The sequence below is a fragment of the Apus apus genome, chromosome 6 (assembly GCF_020740795.1).
Source record: "Apus apus isolate bApuApu2 chromosome 6, bApuApu2.pri.cur, whole genome shotgun sequence".
Lineage (NCBI taxonomy): Eukaryota > Metazoa > Chordata > Aves > Apodiformes > Apodidae > Apus > Apus apus.
Window position 1 is genome coordinate 38137076 of NC_067287.1, and position 23485 is coordinate 38160560.

General features: G+C 51.4%; 1 protein-coding gene across 1 annotated transcript in view; it reads left to right on the top strand.

The window, feature by feature from the left end:
• The window catches only part of TWIST2 (twist family bHLH transcription factor 2), a 34959-nt gene extending 11674 nt beyond the window's left edge, over positions 1–23285 (top strand). The window contains exon 2 of the mRNA XM_051623857.1: positions 22783–23285. The gene's annotated coding sequence lies outside the window, so the exon portion shown is untranslated. The remainder of the gene's footprint in view (positions 1–22782) is intronic.
• Positions 23286–23485: the final 200 nt, after the last annotated feature.

The window sequence follows — 23485 nt, forward strand, 5'->3', positions numbered from 1 at the left end:
TCCTTCTCCTACCAGCCTCTTAATTAGCAGTTTCCCTGGCTCAGAGAGCTGGATTTCATCATATCATAGAATAGTTTGGGTTGGAAGGGACCTTAAAGTACACCTAGATCCAACCCCCTGCCATGGGCAGGGACACCTCCCACCAGCCCAGGTTGCTCCAAGCCCCATCCAACCTGCCCTTAACACTTCCACGGATGGAGCTTCCCTGTGCAAAGTCAAAGGAGCACAGCAGAGCTCACTCCTGGGCTCCTGCTGACTCAACATCTGCTGGCACTAGAGGGCAGGATATATTAAAAAGTTTGAGGTTGCATTCCCGGGCCACATCTCACCTACATCTGACAGGGAACCTGCAGCACACCTGGGAGCAGCCAGGACCTGCCCTGCTGCACAAGGACCCAGATTTTGCACTGAGCACATCCCACAGCAGTGCTCAGCAGGACAACAGCCTCCCAGGTTGTTTAATTTACTCTCAGAACACCAAAGGCCACCAGAGGCACCTCCCACTTCTCTACCAACCACATAACCCAGGGTGAAACATTCTGCCTTAGCAAGTGCTGCAGCTCAGGTTCCTGGAAATCAGCTTGTTCATCCACAGGAACAGGCTGCCCAGAGAGGTTGTGGAAAGTCTTCTCTGGAGACTTTCAAGACCTGTCCGGGATGCCTGAGTGATCTGCCCTAGTTTTATTTGGTCCTGCTCTGGCAGGGGGGTTGGACTCTATGATCTTCAGAGGTCACTTCCAGCCCCTGATATTCTGTGATTCTGTGATCAACCAGCTGACACTCAGGCAGTTGTCAACATTATCTTTATATATATATATATAGTGTTGTTTTTTTAAAAAAAAACCTTCATACATAGAAAAACACACCAAATACAGGAATATAAGTCAAGCTATACTGCCTTCATCTTAAGAAATGTTTAGGTTAGGGCCAAAGACAACAAGCCCAGGTTTACTCCGTCCCTTTATCGAGAGCCACTTCAATAAACAACCAGTTTTTTAAAAAGCTCTCTCCACACAGAGGGTGCAGAGTCCTCTCATTAGAGGAAACCTCACAGCATTGGCAGGCTGCAGGAGAGAGGCAATTTGTGGTCTAAACACAAGAAAAACTTCCCTCCAGACCTCCTTGGAGGGAGTTCCTGCTCCTGTAACCACGACGTGCTGCTCTACAGTGTGGGGGATACGGATACCCTGGACATGGCTGGGGGAAAAGACTGTGGGCTGACAGCCAGGAGCAGCAGGTTGCACCCTCAACAGGGGCTGGTTTTTGACACTACGACTTGTAAGCAGCTCAGCAGCCCCTGCTCAAAGCCTTCATTTTAAGCTGAGACACCTGAAAACAGCACAGGAGAGATTTCAGGACCTGGATCGAGATAGTGGGTTAGGGAGACGAGAAGAGCAACAAACAAAATATGGCTGTTCCATAAATTGGTTAGAATGACAGAATGGTTTGGGTTGGAAGGGATCTTGGAGATCATTTAGCTTCACACCCCTCAAAAGGGTGTTGGGGCTGGCTCTGCTCTGGCCAGCTAGCTGAGGTCCCTTGTTGAGGCAGTTCCCACCAGGGCTTCTGGGCTAATGACACGGTCAGCAGGTCTTTGGTTACTGCCTGCTCTCTGCTTTGCTCTCCTTGCACACACAGCCCGTGCTGGGGACATCATCTCCACTGTGCCCTGAATGAAGGGACCAGGCTCAACCTACTCCTGCTCCAGGCCTGTACTGGGCACTGGTGAGACTGCACCTCAAATCCTGGGGGCAGGGCTGGGCCCCTCAGCACAAGAAGGACATGGAGGGGCTGGAGCGTGTCCAGGGAAGGGCAAGGGAGCTGGGGAAGGGGCTGGAGCAGAAGGAGAAGGGGCTGGAGAACTTGTGAGGAGCAGCTGAGGGAGCTGGGGGTGTCCAGCCTGGAGACAAGGAGGTGAGGGGAGACCTGCTGGCTCTGCAGCTCCTGAGAGGAGGTTGGAGCCAGGGGGGTCGGGCTCTGCTCCTCAGGAACAAATGATGGGACAAGAGAAGATGGCCTCAAGTTGTGCCAGGGGAGGTTGAGATGGGATATTAGGAGAAACTTCTTCACTGAAAGGATTATTAAACACTGGCCCAGGCTGCCCAGGACAGGGGTGGACTCACCACCCCTGGAGGGGTGTTAAAGCCATGTAGATGTGGTGCTGAGGGACATGGGGCAGTGGTGGCCTTGGCAGGGCTTGGTTAATGGGTGGACCTGGTGATATGAAAGGTGTTTTTCCCCCATAACAATTCTGTGATTCTAGGATACAACCCTGGTTGATGGATGGTGCCTCAGTTTCCCCTCTGAAAAGCAAAAGACTTTGCCTTTGCTTGCCTGCCCACCTCAAACCTCCCCTAGAACCTTCCTACACACAAAGCAGGGAGAGAAGGGACCCACATGCAACCAGACAGGTTTTTCCCTGCCCAGCCCCGTGCCTCCCAGTTAACCCACCCTCCTTACTGGTTCCCCCACACACAGCACAGTCCAACCCACTCAGTACCCTGTATTTTTAAGTGCTCTTTTGCATCCCAGAGGGATCCAACCCCCCCGGCAAACGGAAACCAGCTCAGCACTGGGCTGAGCAGCCCATCTACAGCAAGTTATTTGCATTTCACAGCTTCTCATTTCAGCGATCTAAATTGCAGATGTGCCCTTCAGGTTTTGGAGAGAGACAAAAACGGAAGGAAAAAGGTTAAAGCAGCATTGTGAGTCACTCCAATCCACGACCTACTGTTGATTTAGAAACCTGCCTCGGCAGTAAATACAAGAATAAAGTTCTCCCAACTGTTTAACCTTTTGTATTCTGGCCAGCAAAGCAAATAAAACCAGAACAAAAAACACCTCTGCAGAGTCACAAAAAAGCAACAAATCTGGAAAACTCTGCAGTGGGGTTAGGACCAAGAAAAAAAAAAATAAAAAATGACCCAAACCAAGTGACCTAAAATGGGCTGAGAAAGAAAAAAGCAGCAGACATGAAAGGCAAAGAGGCAGGAGATAAGGAAGGGAGAGCAGAGCTCAGGCTGTGCTGCTCTCTGGGAACTGCTCCAGGCAGCACAAGGCCCACCACAACTTTCTAGGCAAGAGGAGGGAGACAGCACAATTAAAAAAGAAATTACAACCCAAACCATCCTGCAGTTGAAGCCAACAGCAAAACCCTGGTCCAGCAGGCACCAGCACCCACTTTGGCAGGGGAGCACTTTGCATCCAGGTTCCCCTTGGAGCTGCAGACTGGCCTTGTCTCAGGAGAGCCCCAAATTATTTACCCACAGGCTGCCACTTTTTGGGGACTGAAACGTTAAAATCTTACGCTAGTCACTGCTTCCCATTTGTGTCTTCAGAGACTTTTCTTCTACTGGTACCAAAGAATCGATTTATTCCTTCAGCTTCCTTAAAAAAGGGGGAGGAGCAGAGGTGCAGAATGAGCAGTTCATAGGGTGTCTCTGCAGTGCATGTTAACTGCAGGGCTTACTTTCTGACAGGTGGGATATTTTTGCATGTTTAGCTGCTTTCAGGTAAATTATAACATTAAAAAAAAATAATCATCATAATAGCAAACTGGGATTCCTGGGAAAATGAGCTTCAGTGCAGGCAGAGGGGTGGTGAGGAAGCTCTGCAGAAGGCTGACATGGAGCAGGCTGTGCATGGAGGTCTCCTTATCTCAGCTTTGCAAACCCTTGTGAAGATTTGAAGGCAGCTGAACCATACAACTCCCCCCCCCCCACCCCCTACCCCAAGATCTTGTTGAATCCTTTTCTTTTTTGCCTTCAAAGCACAGGGTGTAGCAGCGGAAGGAAAGATTTCCCTGGGATTTGAGGCACTGAGTGGGAGTTGAGAGAAAGGCCAGCATCTGCTGATCTCAGGGTACCACCAGGAGAATACTCCACCAGAATCTTGAGGAGTTCACTTGGGCCAGAGCCATCCCAATGTCTCCAGTTCAGGCTAAAAAGCAAAGGGACCGGGGGAGCCAAGGGGGGGGGCTTTAGAGTCCCAACAGTTGCAGTGATTAGAAGGAAAACTGATGAGCAAGCATTTCCAGCATAAATCAGGCTTTCCTTAAACATTTAGGCATGCTTTCAATCAGCAGCACCGTGGTTCACAAACCACCAGGGATTGTGTGGAGATGGGGATGCTTTTTTAAAATTATTTAAAAAAAAAAACCCACACCAAAACAAAAACAAACAAACAAAAACACCAAAATACCCCAACAAAACACCGTTATGGTCAGCACAGAGATGAGATGCAAAACTTAGGGAAGAGACAGAACTGCCTGGATAATCATTGAGATGTAAACACTGCTTCTTGGACTGGTTTTCTCCCCTGACTTCCTAGATCACGGATGCAACGTTTCCCGCCCCGTACACACACTTTCTGTACAACAGTTGAATACAAGACTGAATTTCTTGGTCAAAAATCATGCTGATCCCTGGAGCACCTCTCTCCACCTTGCTGGGGAAGCCCTCTGTGTTCCTGCAGCTCTGAGCAGCCCTGGTTTGTCCCCATCCCAGGCAGCTCCCAAACCCTCACATCAGATGCTGAACCAAGGCAGGATCTCAGAGACCCAAGACTTCAGGTTCTTTTCTCTGCTGGTTTTGAGCTCTTCAAAGATCATGTGTTCGAGCTGTCCCACCTAAAGTCTGAAGGCTAAAACCAGGCTCTATTAAAAATACTACATTAGTTTATTGAGTAGGGCATAACGTGTTAATAGCATTTTTAAAGCTACATGGGGCTTTAAGAAGAAAAATAAAGCAGGGCTAAAACTAGACGTGGCAACATGAGGTTTGTGCTTTCTGCTTTTCTTTCTGCACCAAAGATCCTTCCTTGCCTCACAGGTGCTGTTCAGCCAGCAGCCTTCCCAAATTATGGATATTTTCAAGTATGTCCTCCTGCACTTTCATCCCTTTGCTGTAGACACGAGGGCTGCAGGGTCCTCCTCCAGGCTGCAGCCCCTCCTGAGGAACAGGATGGGACCTCAGGGGAGGTGCCCCCTTCTTTGCAGCGTGGCTGTAACAGATGATGCCTGGTGGTGGGAGGGAGCCCATGGGAAGCTGAGGGGACTTCAGCATCAGCTTCCTCCAAGGCAGGACAAACCCACGCTGATTGAATGGGAGGAGAATTCCGTGTTGCTTCTGAAGCTTTGTGTGAGAAGGAGCCTTAAGAAGGGTTGTCAGGGAGCTGGGATCATCTCCTGGGCTTTCATCTTGACGGGGGCAACTGATGGAGCAAAGGGAGTTGAGGAGGAGCAGACCAGGAGAAAGGGCCCAGGAGCCCAACAGAGGAGGAAGCAAAGGGCCTTGGAGACCAGGGAAGAGGAAATAGGCAGAATGAGCAGCCTGGGCTGGGATTTATCACAAAGGGAGGCTGAGACTGACCAGGCATCACACGAACGTGAGGAGCCTGTTCCCAGTGGGAATATCTCCACTTTGGTGAGCAGACAGAGCATTGCATCACATGGAAGTTGCAGGCACAGTGGCTGGGATGAAGGGGGAGCTGCCAGACCTGCTGTCAGCATCAGGGTCAAGAGAGACAGGCTGGAGCCAGAAAGACCCCCCAGGAACCAGCAACACCCTCTTCACACCTACACATCCCCCAGGGGCACAAAAAAGAGGGAAGGAGGAAAGATCTAAACATCACCCTGAACAAACAGCCAAAACTACCTTCTGATCTGTTGTTAGGGAAGTGAGAGGGTCTGATGAACAGGCTGTAGCTCAGAGGTGAGGCCAAAAAGATTCAGGGCCCCTTCAGTGCGGAGTTGTTCTGGCTTTTTTTGAGGGACACCACATTTCCTTGATCCTTCTGAGAATTCCAGCCTACGCTCATGTCTGAGGGTTTTATCATTTATTCACTCTTTGAATCCCTTGGAAAAAACACGAATCCATAACATACAAGACCAGCACAAGTCAGGGTATAGAAACATTTTCAGGTCTGATGCATACAGCTGGAAGTCCAGGAGAAGACCCAAGCTGGTTCAGAGCAGTCCCTGCATGTCCAGCTACTGCAGTGGCCCAGGTCATCTCCACAGACATTTCTGGTCCCTAGACTTTAACCACAGCTCCCTTTCCTGGAAAGGCAGCCCCCAGGCATTCCCTTGGCTCTCCTATGCCCAGGAGCAATCCTCAGCCAACAAGACAACTCTGGGTCTCAGAGGTGATCCTCTGGCCAGGCAGTGAGTCCCCAAAAGCTAAGCATCTTATCCACAGCCACCCCTCATGGAAGGACATAAAGGGGAGCAGATTCCCCCAGAACAGATACAAAACACCAGCTTTTGCAGTCACAGAACAGCTTGTGTAACCAGGCACAGCTCCACTAGAGGGAATAAACTCAACTCCTTTAACTAACAGAGCACAGATGAAAACAGTTTAGCTCGTTTAATACTGGAGAAGTCTAAGACTCTATTCCCTGGATTTAAGACTATTCCATATCCAGAGATCAATGAGCCACAGGAAGTGATGGGAGCAGAAAAGGGACATCCCTAGAAGGAAAATCAATGCCAACAGTTCTCCTTTATCTTTGGAGCTGCTGTGATACAGCAGGTTTCAGCCAGTTCTTACCCCAGCCCTACCTAGTTTGGGGCAGCATGGAAACACCTGGAGGTCAGTGCAGGTCCTTCCTTCACACACACCAGGATGCTTTTGCAGCATGTCCTGCCCTGGAAGGGAAAGCTCTCCAGTGGAATAACCCAGGAGGGTTTGCCAAAGAGGGACTGAGGGGAGAGAAGGAAAGGAAGTAGAAAGCATTTACTAACTCCTAAATCATTTTTTAAAAATTCATTAGCTATTATTTCAGCTGTATGACCTCCTGAAGGGACTTTCTAGAGGGCCAGATTATGCAGTCAACTAAAAATATAAATAAGTAAAGGGCAGAGATCACTTTATTCAGCCAAATGGTGTGGGATGGCAGGTTAAGTTTCCTGTAGGATGCATCCATGTACTTCCAGAACACCAGTGTGAGTTCTTTCTATTTTCATTCCTTGCTACTTCTACCTTCAAGGAAAAAAAAAAAAAATCCATATGCCACAAGAACCAGCCAGTCCCCCTGAGCCCACCTCCTAAAGCTTCAGTTCATTCACACATGGATTGATGCTGATTTAGTTAACTGCTGTTTTCAGGGAGCCTCTAAGGTGAAGGAATGCTGATCCTTGGAAACCTATTTACCTTTCACATGTTAGAAATACATCTAATCACATTTAACTGAGGATCAGGTGGCAGAGGAGGCTCTCTCCACAAGGTGTGATGTCTGAAACCAGAAATTCTTGCAGTGGTTTGGGTGAGAAGGGACTTTTAAGTATCATCAATTCCCAACCCCTTTGCCATGAGGACACCTCCCACCAGCCCAGGTTGCTCCAAGCCCCATCCAACCTGCCCTTGGACACTTCCAGGGAGGGGGCAGCCACAGCTTCTCTCTGGCCAGCCAGTTTCTCCTCTTATCACTGGCATCCCCATGGCTGGGCTCCTCAACAGCTGAACATATATATACATGCACATCACCATTTACTGACACAGGCCATGCAGCACACATACAGACATGACAAGACACATCTTTGCCTGATTAAGAGTGGCAACCAGACATTGCAAAAGAAAGCAAAAGCACCTTTAACTGTTAAAAAGCACAGAGGAGTAAAAAATGCTTCGGTTATGTCTCCACAGCCATCCTGTACTCCCCTCCACACCTACAGAATATTTAAAGAATCATGCACACACACACTCCTCTAGATAGAAACAAATCAGTACCTCCCCACAGCCAACCTGCATTCAATTTGATTAATTAATGAGCCTTCAAAGCTTCCACTTCAACTACTAAAGGTGACATCCAGCCTCCCCCACGCTTCAACATACAAGTGCAGTTTTAACCTGGTGAACAGGCAGCTTCAGGAAACATTTTGCTGCATTGCAAGCATAAAACACGTGCAAGACTCAGTTGTGTGCAGCAGAAAAGCTGCTCAGTGTCAGCCACAAACCCGAGCAGTCGGATGAGAAGCCCACCAGCAGCAACTTCAGAGCAAGCCCCCAGTTCCGAGGAGGCACGAGCTCAGCTCCTCCTAGGACAGGCTTGCGAAATTCAGAGAGGAGCAGCCGTGCCAAAGTCAGAGCACAATGCCTTTAGTTTGGACAGATTGCTCCTCTTCCCAGCCCCCGGGGAAGGAGATTGCCCTGGTAGGGCAGTCTCACAGGTTATTAGCTCAGTGGGAACCCAGCAGAGCTCAGCCTCAAAGGTTCAAGCACTTCTAGCTTGCAGCTGGCAAACCTAAACAAGAGCCAGCCAGCTGGCCTTGAGCTGAGTCATCCACACAGCAATCTGGTTGCAAATGTTGACTTAAACCATTCATTTAATCACCCAAATAAAATTAAAAAAAAATAAAAAATAAAAAAAACCCTGACAACTGCAGTCAAGAGAAGGTACATCTGCCTTTTGCAGAGTAACAGGCTGGAAAAGACCATGTAAACCAATTTTCCAGAGCTTTTTGTAGGCTTCTGCACACACCACTGTTCACATTCCTGGACGTGGCTTTGTAGCCTGTTCTGCTCCAGCAAAGCAGACTGCACATCCTTAGAGTGTGTGCAGAGCATTTAGACACCAGGCCTGTGATTAAACACTTCACCAAGCAGAGACAAGCTCAGGACACGCCGACTTTTATTGCTCCAAAACCAGAGAGATTTCATCTCTGCATGCTTCTCCCTTCAGGAGAGTTTGAAGCTGCTGCAGGGAGACTGTTTGTTCCCCTTTGAAAAACAGCAGCAAGGCGGGGGATGGACTTTTATGTCTTGCCTCTGGTGAAGCCATAAGCTGCATAAGCATGGTGAAAAACTGAAGTGATGGCTTATTTCTAGAAAACAGCCCCGTGAAAAGGTGGCAGGCAGCAAACAGAGCACACCACCCTTTGGTGCCTGCTCCCAGCTCACTGATGCATATAAAAAATATTTTAAAATAGTGTTTACTCGTGGCAGATGAAATTATAACACTAAATTATAGGAGTGCAGGCTGTTGGAGGACATAGCAGAGGGTTTGGGGCAGCTCCCAGCACCAGCCAGGCTGGAAATGTGTTGCTAAAGAGGTGGTGAGTAAGATCATTCCCTCTCCTGCTTCCCGGTACTTGCCTGCCCGGGATGACCCGTGTAAAAAGAGTTTCAGGAAAGGCTACAAAGCAGGCAGCCAACCTCGAGTTACAAGCAGTGATGCGATCCTGATGAGTCTTGGAAAATACAAGTGATTCATGGTTTCTCCGTGCCCGGACAGGGACCTCTCGGACTAAGATGGCAACATCAAAAACCGCAGAAAACAAGAGGAAAAAAAAAATCTTTCCCCCTGTGAAGGGCTGAAGTCACATTATTCCCTCCAGCTGCTGCAGCACTGCCTTCCTCTCCAGGAAGCCTGGCCATTACCTTAATTAGGAGCTCTCTGGAAGCCACCACAGCCCGAGGGAGACAAATCCCGCCAAAAACCAACACAGACCTTCACAGTGTTTGAGGGAGCTGAGCCAGCCAAGAGGTTTGAGACAAAGCAAACAGGGCCCTGCTGAAGCACGGGGTATTTACCGAGTCACAGACAAGATGACCCAGATCCAACCCCTCTGCCATGGGCAGGGACACCTCCCACCAGCCCAGGTTGCTCCAAGCCCCATCCAACCTGCCCTTCAACACTGCCAGGGATGGGGCAGCCACAGCTTCCCTGGGCAACCTGGGCCAGGGTCTCCCCACCCTCACACTAAATAATTTCTTCCTAATGTCCAACCTAAATCTCCCCTCTTCTAATTTTAATCCATTCCCCTTCATCCCATCCCTCCCTGCCCTTGTCCCAAGTCCCTCCCCAGCTTTCCTGGAGCCCCTTCAGGCACTGGAAGGTGCTCTAAGGTCTCCCTGGAGCCTTCTCTTCTCCAGGCTGAACAACAACTGAGGCAGTGGGGGGGGGGGTTGCCTCACAGGAGCAGGCAGCAAAACACACAAAAAATATTCAAACACACCAAAATACTCAAATGCACCACCCCTCCCAGACCCCAAAACTCCTTGTTAGCCCCTTAGATAAACTCACCTTCAGCCACTTGGGCTGGAGCCCAGGCTGCAGGTCACCCTTCCAGGAGGTGGGAGACAAGGAGGTAGCCAGGCTGGTGACAGATCCCAAAGGGGAAAGGGAAGGGGCTGGTGTAGCTGAAGAACAACAGCTGGGTTGGAGGAGTCGGGATTTTAAAGGGGCAGGTTGAAGCGCCAGGCAATGCCAGCCACCTGGAAAGCTGGGGAGGGAAGGTTGTGAGGAGGGTTGTGGAGTGTGGGCAGCAAAGCCCGCAAGAAATGGGCCAAGGTGGGGATTGCAGGAGATGTCTGTTGTTCCTGAGACCTTGGAGCACCTTCCAGAGCCTGAAGGGGCTCCAGGAAAGCTGGGGAGGGGCTTGGGACAAGGGCAGGGAGGGATGGGATGAGGGGAAATGGATTAAAACTGGAAGAGGGGAGATTTAGGTGAGATCTTAGGAAGAAATTCTTGACTGTGAGGGTGGTGAGACCCTGGCCCAGGTTGCCCAGGGAAGCTGTGGCTGCCCCATCCCTGGCAGTGTTCAGAGCCAGTTCGAATGGAACTTGGAGCAACCTGGGCTGGTGGGAGGTGTCCCTGCCCGGACAGAGGAACCCAGGGAGATTCAGACTGGACCCCCTTTGCTTTCTCAGCTCATCAGAGAGGAGCCCAGGTGCAGCTGGGTCCAGTCTTTGCCTCAGACCTGGCTCTTCCAGGGAGAGGGACTAAAATGCTGTGGTCTGAGGAAAGGCTTGACTGTCAGATACCCCTTGCTCAGGTTCAGGTGAAACAACACCCCAGGTCTGCCTTTGGACATTAATTAAAACTATAGAGGGAATACTGATACTTCAATTATTACCTCGGGGCTGCTCAGATCACAGAAGCTTCCAAAGCCCACCAGCACAGCTCATCCTTTTATAGGCCTGTTTCCCTTGGGCAATCATTTCACAACTGATGAGTAAGCAGTTGAGACAGGATTGAGCAACTGGAATGGTCCTCCACCCCATCCTGATCTCTGTAGTCCTTATCTCTTTGTCTCCATGTGCAGGCTGTGATTTCCATAGGCACCGGGCAGTCCTTTGGTTTTCCTTGAAGGCTTACAATGTTTTTTCCACACCATTCCCCACAACAGGCCCTGAGGGCTGGTCCCTCACACCCTGCCCATGGCAGGGGAGTTGGAACTCCATGATTTTAAAGTCCCTTCCAGCCCAAACCACTCGAGAGTTCTAGAAAGTGCAAAGCAAGCCGTGGTCTACCAGCACATATACCACTCCCAGAGGCAGGGTGTCTGCAGCTGCCCTTTGCAGGGTCCCCAAAAGGGGGGTGCATGTGTCCTGGGGGGCTCCTGTCCCCCGTGACTTTCTCTGGAGCATGGTGTGGCTCACACCACCAGAACACACACTGCAGTGTCTTACCTGCAGGATGCCAAGTGCTTCTTACCCCAGCAGGATCGTTTGGCATATAAAAATATATCTCCCTCTGCACCACCTATTCTTAAAGAGAAAAAAAAAACCAAACAAACAACAAAGATCAGAGCATCTTTATTGACTGCAGTGGAGTTCAACTGGTTTATTCCAAGTGAGAATTTGGGCCCTTGACTTCAATGAAGCTGTGTTGATGAATCCCAGATGGAGACCTGGCCGGGTGCAATCCTCTCTGGAAGCCCTGTGAGATGAGTAACACACAGGCAGGATCCTGGCTGTCACTCAGAGCCTGGGTGGTTTATCAGAACCCTGCACCTGCCCGCCCAAGAAATGCTGTTGGGACGGGGCCAAGGGATTGTGGTCACCAACTTTGGGGACCAGGATGGGGTTCTTCAAACGCTGCTTCCTGCTCGGAGCTGGGAATGTCACCTGGGGTGCGAGTGAGTCCTGGTTCTGCCAAAAGCTGGGCATGGTGACACTGAGCAAGGGAACAGGGGAATCCTCCTCCCTCACATAAAGGGCTTTTTCTGATGCTCTGTCAAGATCCATAGGTGCAGAAGTTGAGGATTAAATCCCCCAAGCTTCAGGGAATCTGCCTCAGCATCTCTTGGCCGATTTTGAAGAGCCAACAGCAGCTTCGTGCAGCAAACTTTCCTCCCCACTCCAAAGGCAAAACAAACCAGGGTCTTTTTTTCAGCAGTCACCTCCAGTTCTCTCTCATGGCAGGCAGAGTTTTGCTTCCCAGTGCCACAGGAGCTTCTAAGCAGGGAATGAATCCACTGAAAAAGAAAATCCCTTGGCCTTCCCAGCAGGTCCTTTGCATGGAGAGGGATGGTGAAGCTCTGCCTGGTGTTGCAGAACAACACCCCAATAAACCCATTCCAAGGTGGGGGTTGATGGTTGTCTATGGGGTCTCAGGTGGCAAAAAAAATGCAGAGTGGGTGGCAGAGAGCCCATCTCCCCAGGACGTGAATCACACAGAGGCATGATTCCTGGCTGTAGGAATGCTGGCTGCCTGGAGTGTCCCCTCTATTTGCTGGGAGGGGGTTGAGGTGGCCAAAAAAAAGGGGCTCAGGATGGCACGCCCAGGAGACACGACATGGTTGCTGGGGAGGAGGAGACTCCTAAAAGAGGCTGCTTGCTCAGCCCAGCTCTGCCTTCCAAGCCTCTCTGAAGTCAGGCAGCTGGAGCTGAGGCCACCTGAAGCTGAAGCAGCAGCAGCACACGTACAGCTGTGCACATCTGGCCGGCAGGTGCTGCAGCTGCTGCTTGTCAGGGGCTGCAGGGACCATGGAGAACAGCACCCCGACTTCCTCAGGCCATCCTACCTGGCCCACCCCTTGTCCACAGAAGCCCACGAAACGTCACTGACTCTGTGCAAAACCATCCCTGCTGTTGAGTGGGTGGCCCCAGGGTGTTTCTCCTTCTGTGTCTTTGGAATTTAAACTGTAGGTGCTTTTAAGGGCAGGGGGTTTGTTGTTATTTGTTCTGCTTCTTCCAACCCCTATCATTCTGTGATTAGTTCTGTGAGTTATTAGTGGAGCCAGCCATAGTGGATGGCTCCTACCATCCACTTGCTGATTGACCCTCAGGAGTCCAGGTTGCTCACAGAGTCTTCGTGTTGCACAGATGATAAAAAGCCAGAGCTGCCCCTCCTCGTGCTCAGCTGTGCATGAGCCCAGCAAGAATTCCTCCCAAAGGACCTGATCTGAAGAGGGCAGGGACAGGTAACCTGGGAAAAATGGGTAAAAAAACCCACAAGGTTTCATCCACGGGGGAAAGACCTGCCTGTGCCCAGTCCTGGAGCTGGAGGATGATGCTTCTTGCATCCTGCAGGGATGCTGCCACTCCTGAGGGCTGCAGGCTGCAGCTGGATGCTTGCTGCACACAGGAAACATGAGGAGAGCAGGGAAACTCAGCAGGCCAGACCAAAAGGTTCCCCTTGGAAAAAGAAGAAAGCTACAGATGTATCCACTTATTTTTAGAGAAGGTGTTTTGGTTTTTTCCCTAGAATTTGTATTATTTTGGCAGGAAGGCAGCGGGGAGGAGGAAAGGTTTCCTCTTTGCTGTTCTGAAGTGGGGTGGAGGCAGAAAGGTGTTTCTGCAGCTCATCTCACATCTCACTTACGTAGAGAAGGACTTTTCACACCAATTGCCAGCAGAGCACACTGCATGTCACACCAGCTGCCCAAAGCCACCATCTTCACATATTTCCAAGAGGAAGACAACCATGTTCCCAGGGCTATTTTCCAGGTAGTCTCAGTCAGCCTGCAAGAACGTGTTTGTCTGAAACACCAATATATTTGACTTTCCAAACAGCTCAGTGCAGGTACATGATCAGTCATTGTAGCCTAGCTGATGGCACAAGCCACTGAGCTGTGACAACAGGTCATACAAGTGTCTCCTAAAATAGATTGAGCCTCAGCTTGAAAGCTCTGTTTGTGCAGGGTAAGATTTGCACATGACAAACCTCCCACCAGCCCAGGTTGCTCCAAGCCCCATCCAACCTGCCCTTCAACACTGCCAGGGATGGGGCAGCCACAGCTTCCCTGGGCAGCCTGGGCCAGGGTCTCACCACCCTCACAGCACAGAATTTCTTCCTAAGATCTCATTTAGATCAGCTTCAGTCACCATTCAAGGACATGGGTGCATCTGTGCTACCTCTCCTCTCCAGCCCCATCTATTTCCCTTCAGCTGCCCAAAAAGAACATCTCCTTCCCTGCCTTTCCCTGCTCCTTTATTCCACACCTTTCTTGGGCACAGTGTGGGTGCCCCTGGGGAGAGGAGATGATGATGCCCAAAGAAACACCCATGGGCTTTCTCTGCTGCTCTGGGAGGGCTGGTGGTGGCTGGTTCCCTCCTGTCCTTCTTTGCCTTTGGCTTTCCCTGGCCACTTGCCCTTTGGTGGGTCAGGAGATGCTGGTGGTGTGTGTGTGTCCCCAGCCCTTGTTCTTCCGAGCCACCCACGAGGCAGCTGGGCAGAGCTGAGGACAGGGCTCAGTGGGTCCTTCCAGCCTGCTTTTTCCTGCTCCAAGTGCTCATTAGCAGCTTCCTCCTCTCAGCAACTCCTGGCTGCCCTTCCCAGTGATCTGCTGCCAAGGTTTGAACAAGGGGCTCCCACCAACCCACCTCCTCCTCCAGCTGCAACAAACCCCACCGCCCTGAAGCTGATGCTCAGAAAATGTTCCTTCTGGGGGGGGGTTGTGTGTGTGTGTGTGGGGGGGTGTCTTTCCTGTCTAAAGCTTTTTTATTTTAATTTCTTGTAAATTTCATTTTCTGGTGAGGGAGAGAGACAGCACCTGGGAGCCAACATTCCTGACTGCCCAGGGCTTGCTGCAGAGAGGCAGGACAGAAGGCAGACACCCTGAGTGTCCCAACAGGGAAATGCTTCCCTGCAGAGCTCTCACCTCTCCTCCCTGCAGTGAGACCAGCCCCAGGAGACTGATTTTTATCTGGGCCAGAGCCATATCAGCCACAAGCCAAAATGCTGAAGAACTGGCTTTTTCTAGCTGTTCCAGGGCCCCAAAGGGCGGGTTGTTGTATGAGATGCTTCTCATGAGCCCACAAGTTCCTGGGTCTGATGGTGGCCACCTCAGCTTCCTGGTGTTGGTGGGCACAGTTGTTGGGTTCTGGCAGTTCAGATCAAGGGGCAGAGCTGGTGTCCCAGGGGGGCTCTGAGCTTGCAGGTACAGGATGGGGTTGCACCAGACCAGCTTCTCTCTTTGGTGAGCACCTCTCTCTTCTCAAGCACAAAGGAGCTGAAGCCCCCAAGGAAAGCCCAACAGCTTGGTTACCAGGAGCTAAGGAGAAACTGAGGTCACACCATGTTAAACTTCTTCAGGAGGGTCTCAGCCTCCTCTGGTGCCAGAGGCATCACTCCAGGTGCCTTGCAGAGATATTCCTGAAGTTGGAAGAATGGGAAACCTCATTTCCCCTCCCCCTTTTAAATACAAACTGGGTGCAAAGAAGGTCAGCTGCAAAATAGCAGAGTAGGTGGCCCTCAGAAGCAGTCAACTAAGTGCTGCAGCTGATGGTGATTTCTTAATAGATGAGCCCATCAATTAGAGATGAATACAGCAGGTTTAATTGCAGGCCTTTCTGGTAAACTCAGCAGAGCCACTTGCACACCAACAGTATCTCACCCACTTCTAAAATGTCTGTTTTCTATATTTTTGTGTGTTGAGTTTTTTTGTTTGGGTTTGTTGATGGTTTGTTTTTAAATGTAAAGAAGATTAACCCAGGCTGGTGAGAAGGAAAGAAAAGCCAACCAGGGACCAACACACCACAGCACTGTCAAACTGGACTCCAGCACCTTCCAGGCCTGGCAGCTCTTCCAGGACTGCCACCCACTCCAGAGATAGTGTCCACTGAGATGGGTGGCCATGGGCACCAATCAGCCTTTCTGCAGCAGAGTGAGAAGAGGAAAAATATTTGATGATTTCAAGCAGGATTATTCAGTCATTTCCATCAAAGTTTGGCTGCTTGCTGACATTGGGCTTCTTGAAAAATAGTGTTAAATTCAATCGGTCCCCTTCTCTCTGCTGTGGGTGGTTAGAGGAGGACACCCAAGTGTCCCAGCTTTACTGAGAGGAGGACACTCAAGTGTCTCAGCTTTACTGAGAGGAGGACACCCAAGTGTCCCAGCTTTACTGACAGGAGGACACCCAAGTGTCCCAAGGAGGACACCCAAGTGTCTCAGCTTTACTGAGAGGAGGACACCCAAGTGCCCCAAGGAGGACACTCAAGTGTCTCAGCTTTATTGACAGGAGGACACCCAAGTGCCCCAGCTTTACTTCAGCTGTGGGTGAAGGACCATTTTTGGTGGCTGGTCCTGTCTTTGGGCTCTTGGGCTCCATCCTGCTCCTCTGGCTTGGGACAAGACACGGGCAGGAGGAACCAGAGCCAGCAGCTTTCCCCTTGGTTTGTTTTTTGGGGCATTGCCTCTTTAGGGTCTTTCCTGGGTGGTGAGGTGTGAGCAAAGCCTTCCTCCACGGTGGGCAGGATGGGCTGGGGAGACAGAAAGAATCTTTGGAGGGAGGAGAAAAGTCTTCAGTCTCCTTTTTTTGTTATTGCCACATCCCCATCAAACAGCTCGTGACGATAACGAACCGGGGAGCTGCCGGACGCGGGGAGGATGTTTCCCCTTGGCCCAGCAGATAAATCCCCCAAGGTCTGAAAATCCTGAAGCAAATTAGATTAGAGGCTTTCTTCTAGACACCGAGGGGAACATTTCAGTGATAGCAAAGGGTGGCCCAGCAGCTCGGGAAGGAGAAACTGCGAGGGGCTTGTTAAATGGTTTCCCAGCTGCAAGACGCACGTAATCGTGGGTTTCCTTCATCTGGGAGACTTCAAGAGGGGGTGGGTTGATAAGGGCTCATGCCAGCAACGGCAGGAAAACACGAGCCAGGGGATCTGGTTTCAGTCTGTCTGTCCCCACAGCATTAAGTCTGATTCTGGCCCCTCTCCCCACGCTGCCTCTAGACAATGATCTGAATTCCTTCCTCCGCTGCTTCCTCCCCTCCGCAGCCTGGCAGACCTCGCTGCCTTCTCTGTTGCTTGGGGGACAACCACACATTTGAGCTCCTTTCCCGGCCCACGGAGGGGTCTGTGCCACAGCCACAAGGACCTGCACTCCCTGGAGGATGGGAATTTATTCCTTATCCCCGTCTCTTTTGTGGTGGGGAAACGGCCTAAAAAAATCAAGGGATTTCGGCTCTTTTAAGGTGCTTTTCCTCTGTCTCTCAATGTTTAGGGATGCTCCCTATCCCTAAACAGAGCAGAGACCCAGATTTCCATCCTCATCCCTCAAGATTTGATGCATTCAGCTGAAGTTTTCCATGCCTTCTGATTTGGGTTTTAGCCTTTTGTGATACAAGTCATATGTAGAAATTCCAGCGTGGGGATTTGGGAATGGAAAAGCCTTTGGAAATGCCCCTGATGCCACTTCCTGACATCCAGTTTTGACTGAGAGAGCAAAATCTTCTGCACAAACTCCAGAAACAAGCAGGGCTGCTCCAGCTATGGACCAATTGCTCTTGTTTTGGGGGTGAAGCAGGCAGAGAGAGGGCAGCAAGGGGGGTAGGGGGAGAGGATCCTTCATATGAGGGCTCTGGGGGTTCCTGGGCATGGCAGGAGAGAGGCAAGGCTGCACCTCAGCTTGCTACAGGATCCCAGGGGCTTCTCCAGGCAGGAGGGAGGCAAGAGGCTTCTGCCATGGAGCCAGGCTGGGAGAGCTGGGGTGTTCAGCCTGGAGAAGAGAAGGCTCCAGGGAGACCTTAGAGCACCTTCCAGTGCCTGAAGGGGCTCCAGGAAAGCTGGGGAGGGACCTGGGACAAGGGCAGGGAGGGATGGGATGAGGGGGAATGGATTAAAATTAGAAGAGGGGAGATTTAGGTGAGACATGAGGAAGAAATTCTTTGCTGTGAGGGTGGTGAGAGCCTGGCCCAGGTTGCCCAGGGAAGCTGTGGCTGCCCCATCCCTGGCAGTGTTGAAGGGCAGGTTGGATGGGGCAGTGAGCACCTCATGCAGGGACCCTGCCCACCATGATGACCACCCCTGGCAGTTAAAGGATTTCTGTGTCCCTGCTAAGATCCTCCCAGTTGTCTCAGACCTCTGCTCCTCCAGCTGCCACGCAGGTCTCGGTGGCAGTGCCCTTGGCTGGTGTATCTGGGCTTGAAGTGGTGGGGGAGGAGAGGTGCATGGAATGCTCTCAGGAGCCCAGGCCCCCTGCTGTGGGTCCCATCCACCCCTCTGGCCAGACAGGGCTCTGATGGCCAGAAATAATCCAAATCCAGACTTTCTGGCCTGCGAGTCCAGAGGCTGAGCTTCAACCCTCCTCTCCAGCTTGGCATTTCCTACTCTTCAACCCAGAAAGAATTAAGCAGGACAGCCCCACTTCTGGAGCTGCTGGCTTTGGCATTCCAGCAATCCCTGCCTGCCCATCCTGACCTTCTCCCCACCACGTGCAGCCCCGAGTCACGTTTTGCATTGTTCCCTGTGGTTGCCCCTGTTGTCCCCTGTGCCCGGGGGCAGGACCCACACGGTGCTGGCTGTGACAATGGAACCCAACCAGCCCCATGTCTTCATCTCACAGAAATGTTCAGGGCAGCTGCTACAACATTTTTGTTGGTTTCTTGTTGGTTGTTTTGTTTTTTTTTTCCTAGAGCCCCTTTTTGTCTTGTGACCCAGCTCTGGCTGGAACCCCCTGCTTGGACTATTGGAATAACTCACCTACCTCATATTTTAGCTGCTTTCTGAAGAGAGAGAGGGTCTCCAACCCTGAGGAGATCTGGGTAGCAACAACCAGAGAGGTCACTGCTTGTTCTGCCTTGTCTTGCTCAGGCATCATCTCCAAGCAGATCCAACTCAAGAGGGGACCTCTCCTTCCCCATCCACGCTGCAGTGTCCCTGTCACATCATAGGAGCTGCTGTGCAGAGTGGGATGTTGTTGCATGTTCTCCTGGTTTTGACCCCTTCTGGTCATTCTCATCTGGGACATGTTTGGCTCGGGACAGTGAGTTTTGAGACCTCCAACTTCAGGTGGTTTGGTGTTACCCCATGGGCTGGTTTAACACTCCCCTCCACAGTGTGGGTTTGTTTCCAGGGATGGAAGATGGCCAAGCTCTTCTGCTCCCTGCTCCAAACCTCCACTGCCTGCAAATAAAATACAAATAAATCAGCCTTTGAAGTTAACATCCCATGAGAATGAGTGTTGTGGGGGTGCCTGAAGAGCAGGCACAGTCTGGAGGGAGACTTCCAAGGAGGCAGGGGTGGTGCTGGAGGCATGGGACAACACAGACCCATGGGGATGCTGGCTGGGACCACCAGGGCACAGGGCAAGCAGCTGCTCTTCACTGATTCTCTCAGCCCTCATCTTCTCCCTGCAAAGCCCCAAAACCAAGGCAAGAAGCTGGGCTGGCACTTTCCTGGCAGGAATTTTGGCTGGAGAGAAGGAGGGAGAGAGGCTCAGCCCCAGGCACAGAGCCACTTCTTTGCATTCCCAACTTTCAGAGAAGTTGGAAAAGCATCCTTAAAACCAACCAACCCAACTCAGCAGCTCGTGCTGCATTGCAGATTTCATTTGCACGCTTGGCCATGGGATGGAAATGATTTCAATCCGTTTGCAACCAAACCCACCCTGATCCTACATAAGCAAGGACTTTGGGAACCAGTTGCTGGGAAATGCTCCTTTGAGGGGCTGGGAAATGCTCCAAAATCAAGGAAAAAAAGGCCCTGGACTCCCTGGCCAGCAGGAACTGCTCTGGCTCTGCAGTGTAGTCGTGCATCACAGCTCCATTCTGTGTTACAAGCTGCCATTTCCCAACCAGGGAAACTGAGGCACGTGCAGAGGCACCAGTTTCCTGAGCTGGGATTAAAACCAAGCTCTGCAAGGTCCTGCTGTCCCAGCAAAGTTTAGTGCCAGGAAGAAGCTCTGCCCCCTCCCCGTGAAACCCACTCTGGGCTTTGCTGCCTCTTTGAAGAAGATAGTCCCCGAGATCCATACCTCTGGAAACCCTCTGCCATGCCTGTGGGATTGCATGAGGAAGCCTCCGTGGCTCCAGCTGCTGCAAGGAGCAGATGCCCACCTCCTTCACTTCCCATTGAGGTGTTTTCAAAACTGGTAATTCAAGCCAGGTTTTCCAAAGCAGTCAGGATCCAACATCCCAAGGGTCCGGAGAAGGAGAACTGGAAGGAGTAGGTGGCACAGCAGGGTTGTCTCATCTTGTGCTCTCCTTCCCTTCTCTCCTGCTGACAGATTGGGTCTGTGAGGGAGCAGATTTGCCCCTTGGATGTGGGTCTTCTGCAGAGGAGGTAGAAAGAACAACCAGCAAAATGGACTGAAACCCAAGTGCACGTCAGGGTGGGGAGAACAACCCCTTCCTTCATGGCTACAGCCACAGCAGCTTCCTTTGGGTGGCCTCTGCATCTGGTCAAAATATTGCTCCACCAGCTGAGACAGGGTGTTTTCATGGAGAATGACAGAGAACAGCAGTGGGAACAGCTCGTCTGCTCCTGCCAGGGCTGGGAGCCAAAGGCTGAACAGCAGCCACATCTGCCCACCCTGGTCCTGGTGCCCTGGGAGGGGACCTGGCTGAGGGGCAGACCATGCTCAGTGCTGATTCATCTTGCCTTAAGAGGGAAGGCAAGAACACCCCGTTCTCACTGAGCTGCTGTGAAATTCCCATTTTCCCAGCTGGCAGGAGCCAAAGGAGCTGCTGGAAACCAGAAAGGACCCGTGGAATCAGGCTCCTGCTCTGCAGCAGCATCTGGCCCCGGGGTCAGAGATGTGGGCTCTGCTCCACCAGCAGCTTGGAGATGACCTTTCCATGGTGTCTTAGGATGAGTATTTTTGGAGTTGGAAGGGATCTTAAAGATCATCCAGTCCCAACCCCCCTGCACGGGCAGGGACACCTCCCACCAGCCCAGGCTGCTCCAAGCCCCATCCAACCTGCCCTTCAACACTGCCAGGGATGGGGCAGCCACAGCTTCCCTGGGCAACCTGGGCCAGGCTCTCACCACCCTCACAGCAAAGAATTTCTTCCTGATATCTCACCTAAATTTATCTTCTTTCAGTCTAAAACCATCCCCCCTTATCCTCTCACTGCAAGCCCCTGGAAAAAGCCCCTCCCCAGCTTTCCTGGAGCCCCTCCAGGGACTTCCACTATGAGGTCCCCCCCAGAGCCTTCTCTTTTTCAGACTGAACACCCCCAACTCCCTCAGCCTGTCCTCATCAACAGCTGCTCCAGCCCAAGGATCATTTTCGTGACCCTTCTCTGGACACATTCCAAGAGCTCCACATCTTTCTTCTGCTGGGGGCACCAGAGCTGGATGCAGTGTTCTAGGCGAGGTCTCACCAGGGCAGAATCACCTCTTTCCATCTGCTGGCCACACTTCTTTTGACACAGCCCAGGATAGAGTTGGCCTTCTGGGCTGCAGCTGCACCTTGGTGGCTCATGTCCAGCTTTTGATCCACTAGTCCCCTCAGGTCCTTTTCCACAGGGCTGCTCTCAGGTGTGACCTCCCCCAGCCTGTGTTCATATCTTGGGTTACCTTGGCTCGGGTGCAGGACCCTGCCCTTGGCCTTGTTAAGCCTCAGGAGGTTCACCTGGACCCACTTCTCCAGCCTGTCCAGGTCCCTCTGGATGGCATCCTGTCCCTCTGGATGGCATCCTGTCCCTCTGACATATCAACCTCACCACCCACCTCCTCCTCCCTGCATTTTATTGTCCTTCCCTGAGCCCCTCCCCAGCCAATTGCCAATTCCTGTGGCAATTCCAGCATTAGGGAAGGACCAGCCTGTCACCTGCCATACCCAGCCCACCACAACTCACACACCCCCCTGAGCAGCTGAGCTTTCCCAAGTGCTCCTGGGCAGCCCGTCAAGTCCCCCAGCTCCTCTGCAGAATGTGGTTGCAATCAGACAATTAATAACTTTTGAGGAGGGAAGAAGGAAAGGAAATCAGCTAAATGGAAGCTGGAAGGAAGTCATTACCTCTGCTTTTTGATATAGGAGCTGAGGTGGATTGCTGAGGGCAGCAAACAGCATCTCTCCTGCGGAGCCCCAAGTTAGATGGGATCTCCCCTGGGTTCTGCTGGAGCTTGTCCCACCAGCCCATCAACCAGCAGCAGGTGGTTGCTGCAAGACCAGAGCAAACCCTGCAGGTTTCAGGGCTTCCCCAGGGTGCTGCTGCATCCCCTCACCTCCCAGTAAAGGGGGCAGAGGAGACACCAGCTGCAGGGTCCCCAGGAGCCACGTGGAAATGAGGGATTTAGCAGCACGTCCCTCAGGGCTGGGGACACTGCTGTCACCACATGGAGCCCCTGCTGGATGAGTTGCTCCTGCCCATGGACTCGCCACATGGACTCACCGTTCCTGCAACAACAGGCTGTGACACAACCTGACCCTCAGCTCAGGCTGTGCATCCAAAAGTCAAAGGAATTGTTCAGTTTAGGTTGTGTTTGGGCACCTTCTTGAGGACATCGGCAGCCTGTTCCCCCAGGATGCAAAGAGAACATGCTCATTCCCAACAGGATTGGCCTGGGTGTGCAGGAGGAGCTGGGAGGCACTGAGGGTGGGGTTTCCAAGGTCCATCTCAGGTGCCTGAACATCCCATCTCCCCACTGCAGTTCCTGCAGGGATGGTGAGTTCCTGCTCCCACTGCCCTGGAGCTCACCCAGCTACCGGGTTATCCCTGTGCTGGGGACCAGGCATCGAGGTGGGGTTGAAATCCAGGTGGTTGAACCACAGCCTTGATTTGGAGGGAAAGGAGCTTAGGAGACAACGTATCTAAGAAAGATGCCCTGTATCTGGTGTGTTCATTTCTATTTTCTGTTCTGTTGTCTTCTTTCTTCTTCTCTCCAGACTGTCCAGCGTCTGAGACTGAAGTGGAATTGGGATGTATCCAAGTTTGTAGCTTCTGAAACCTTAACAACCTCAAGTAAACTGGTCCAAAAGACCCCTCTTGACCTCCCCTCGCTCTCAAACTCTTGTGGAGCACTTAGACTGAGCAGAAAAGAGCACCAAAACCAACGGCCTGAACCTCTGCACCATCTCTTCCCCCGAGCGAGAAAAGAGAAGCAACATTCCTGGCTGGTTGCTGTTGTTGGGTTTTGTGTCTGTCTGTCTGTCTGGTTGGTTTTATGTCTTTTTGTTTTGTTTTGGCTGAAAAAAAGAAGAAATCTTAATTCAGGAACACGTTGGGTTCGGATTTTATTTCCCCTTAGCTGTATTATTATTATTATAATTATTATTATTGTGGTGGGTTGGTTTTTTTTTGGGTCTGTTTGGTGTTGGGTTTGTTTTTTTTTTTTTGCCAAACTGAAAAGCCTGATTTCTCCTGCAGCAAATGTCAAAACTGGACCAAGGCTCTCAGAAGAAAAAAAAAAAAAAAAGAAAAAAGGATTAAAAAAAAACCCAAAACAATAACCACCTTCCCTCCCCACCCTGTGTCCCCAGCTCCCTGCATGACTTTTGTTTCCAAGCACAGCCTGGATGACAGACCTGCCCTCCACACTCTTCCTTATTGCTCCATGATTTGCTACCCTTCCCCCACCCCCAGCATCTC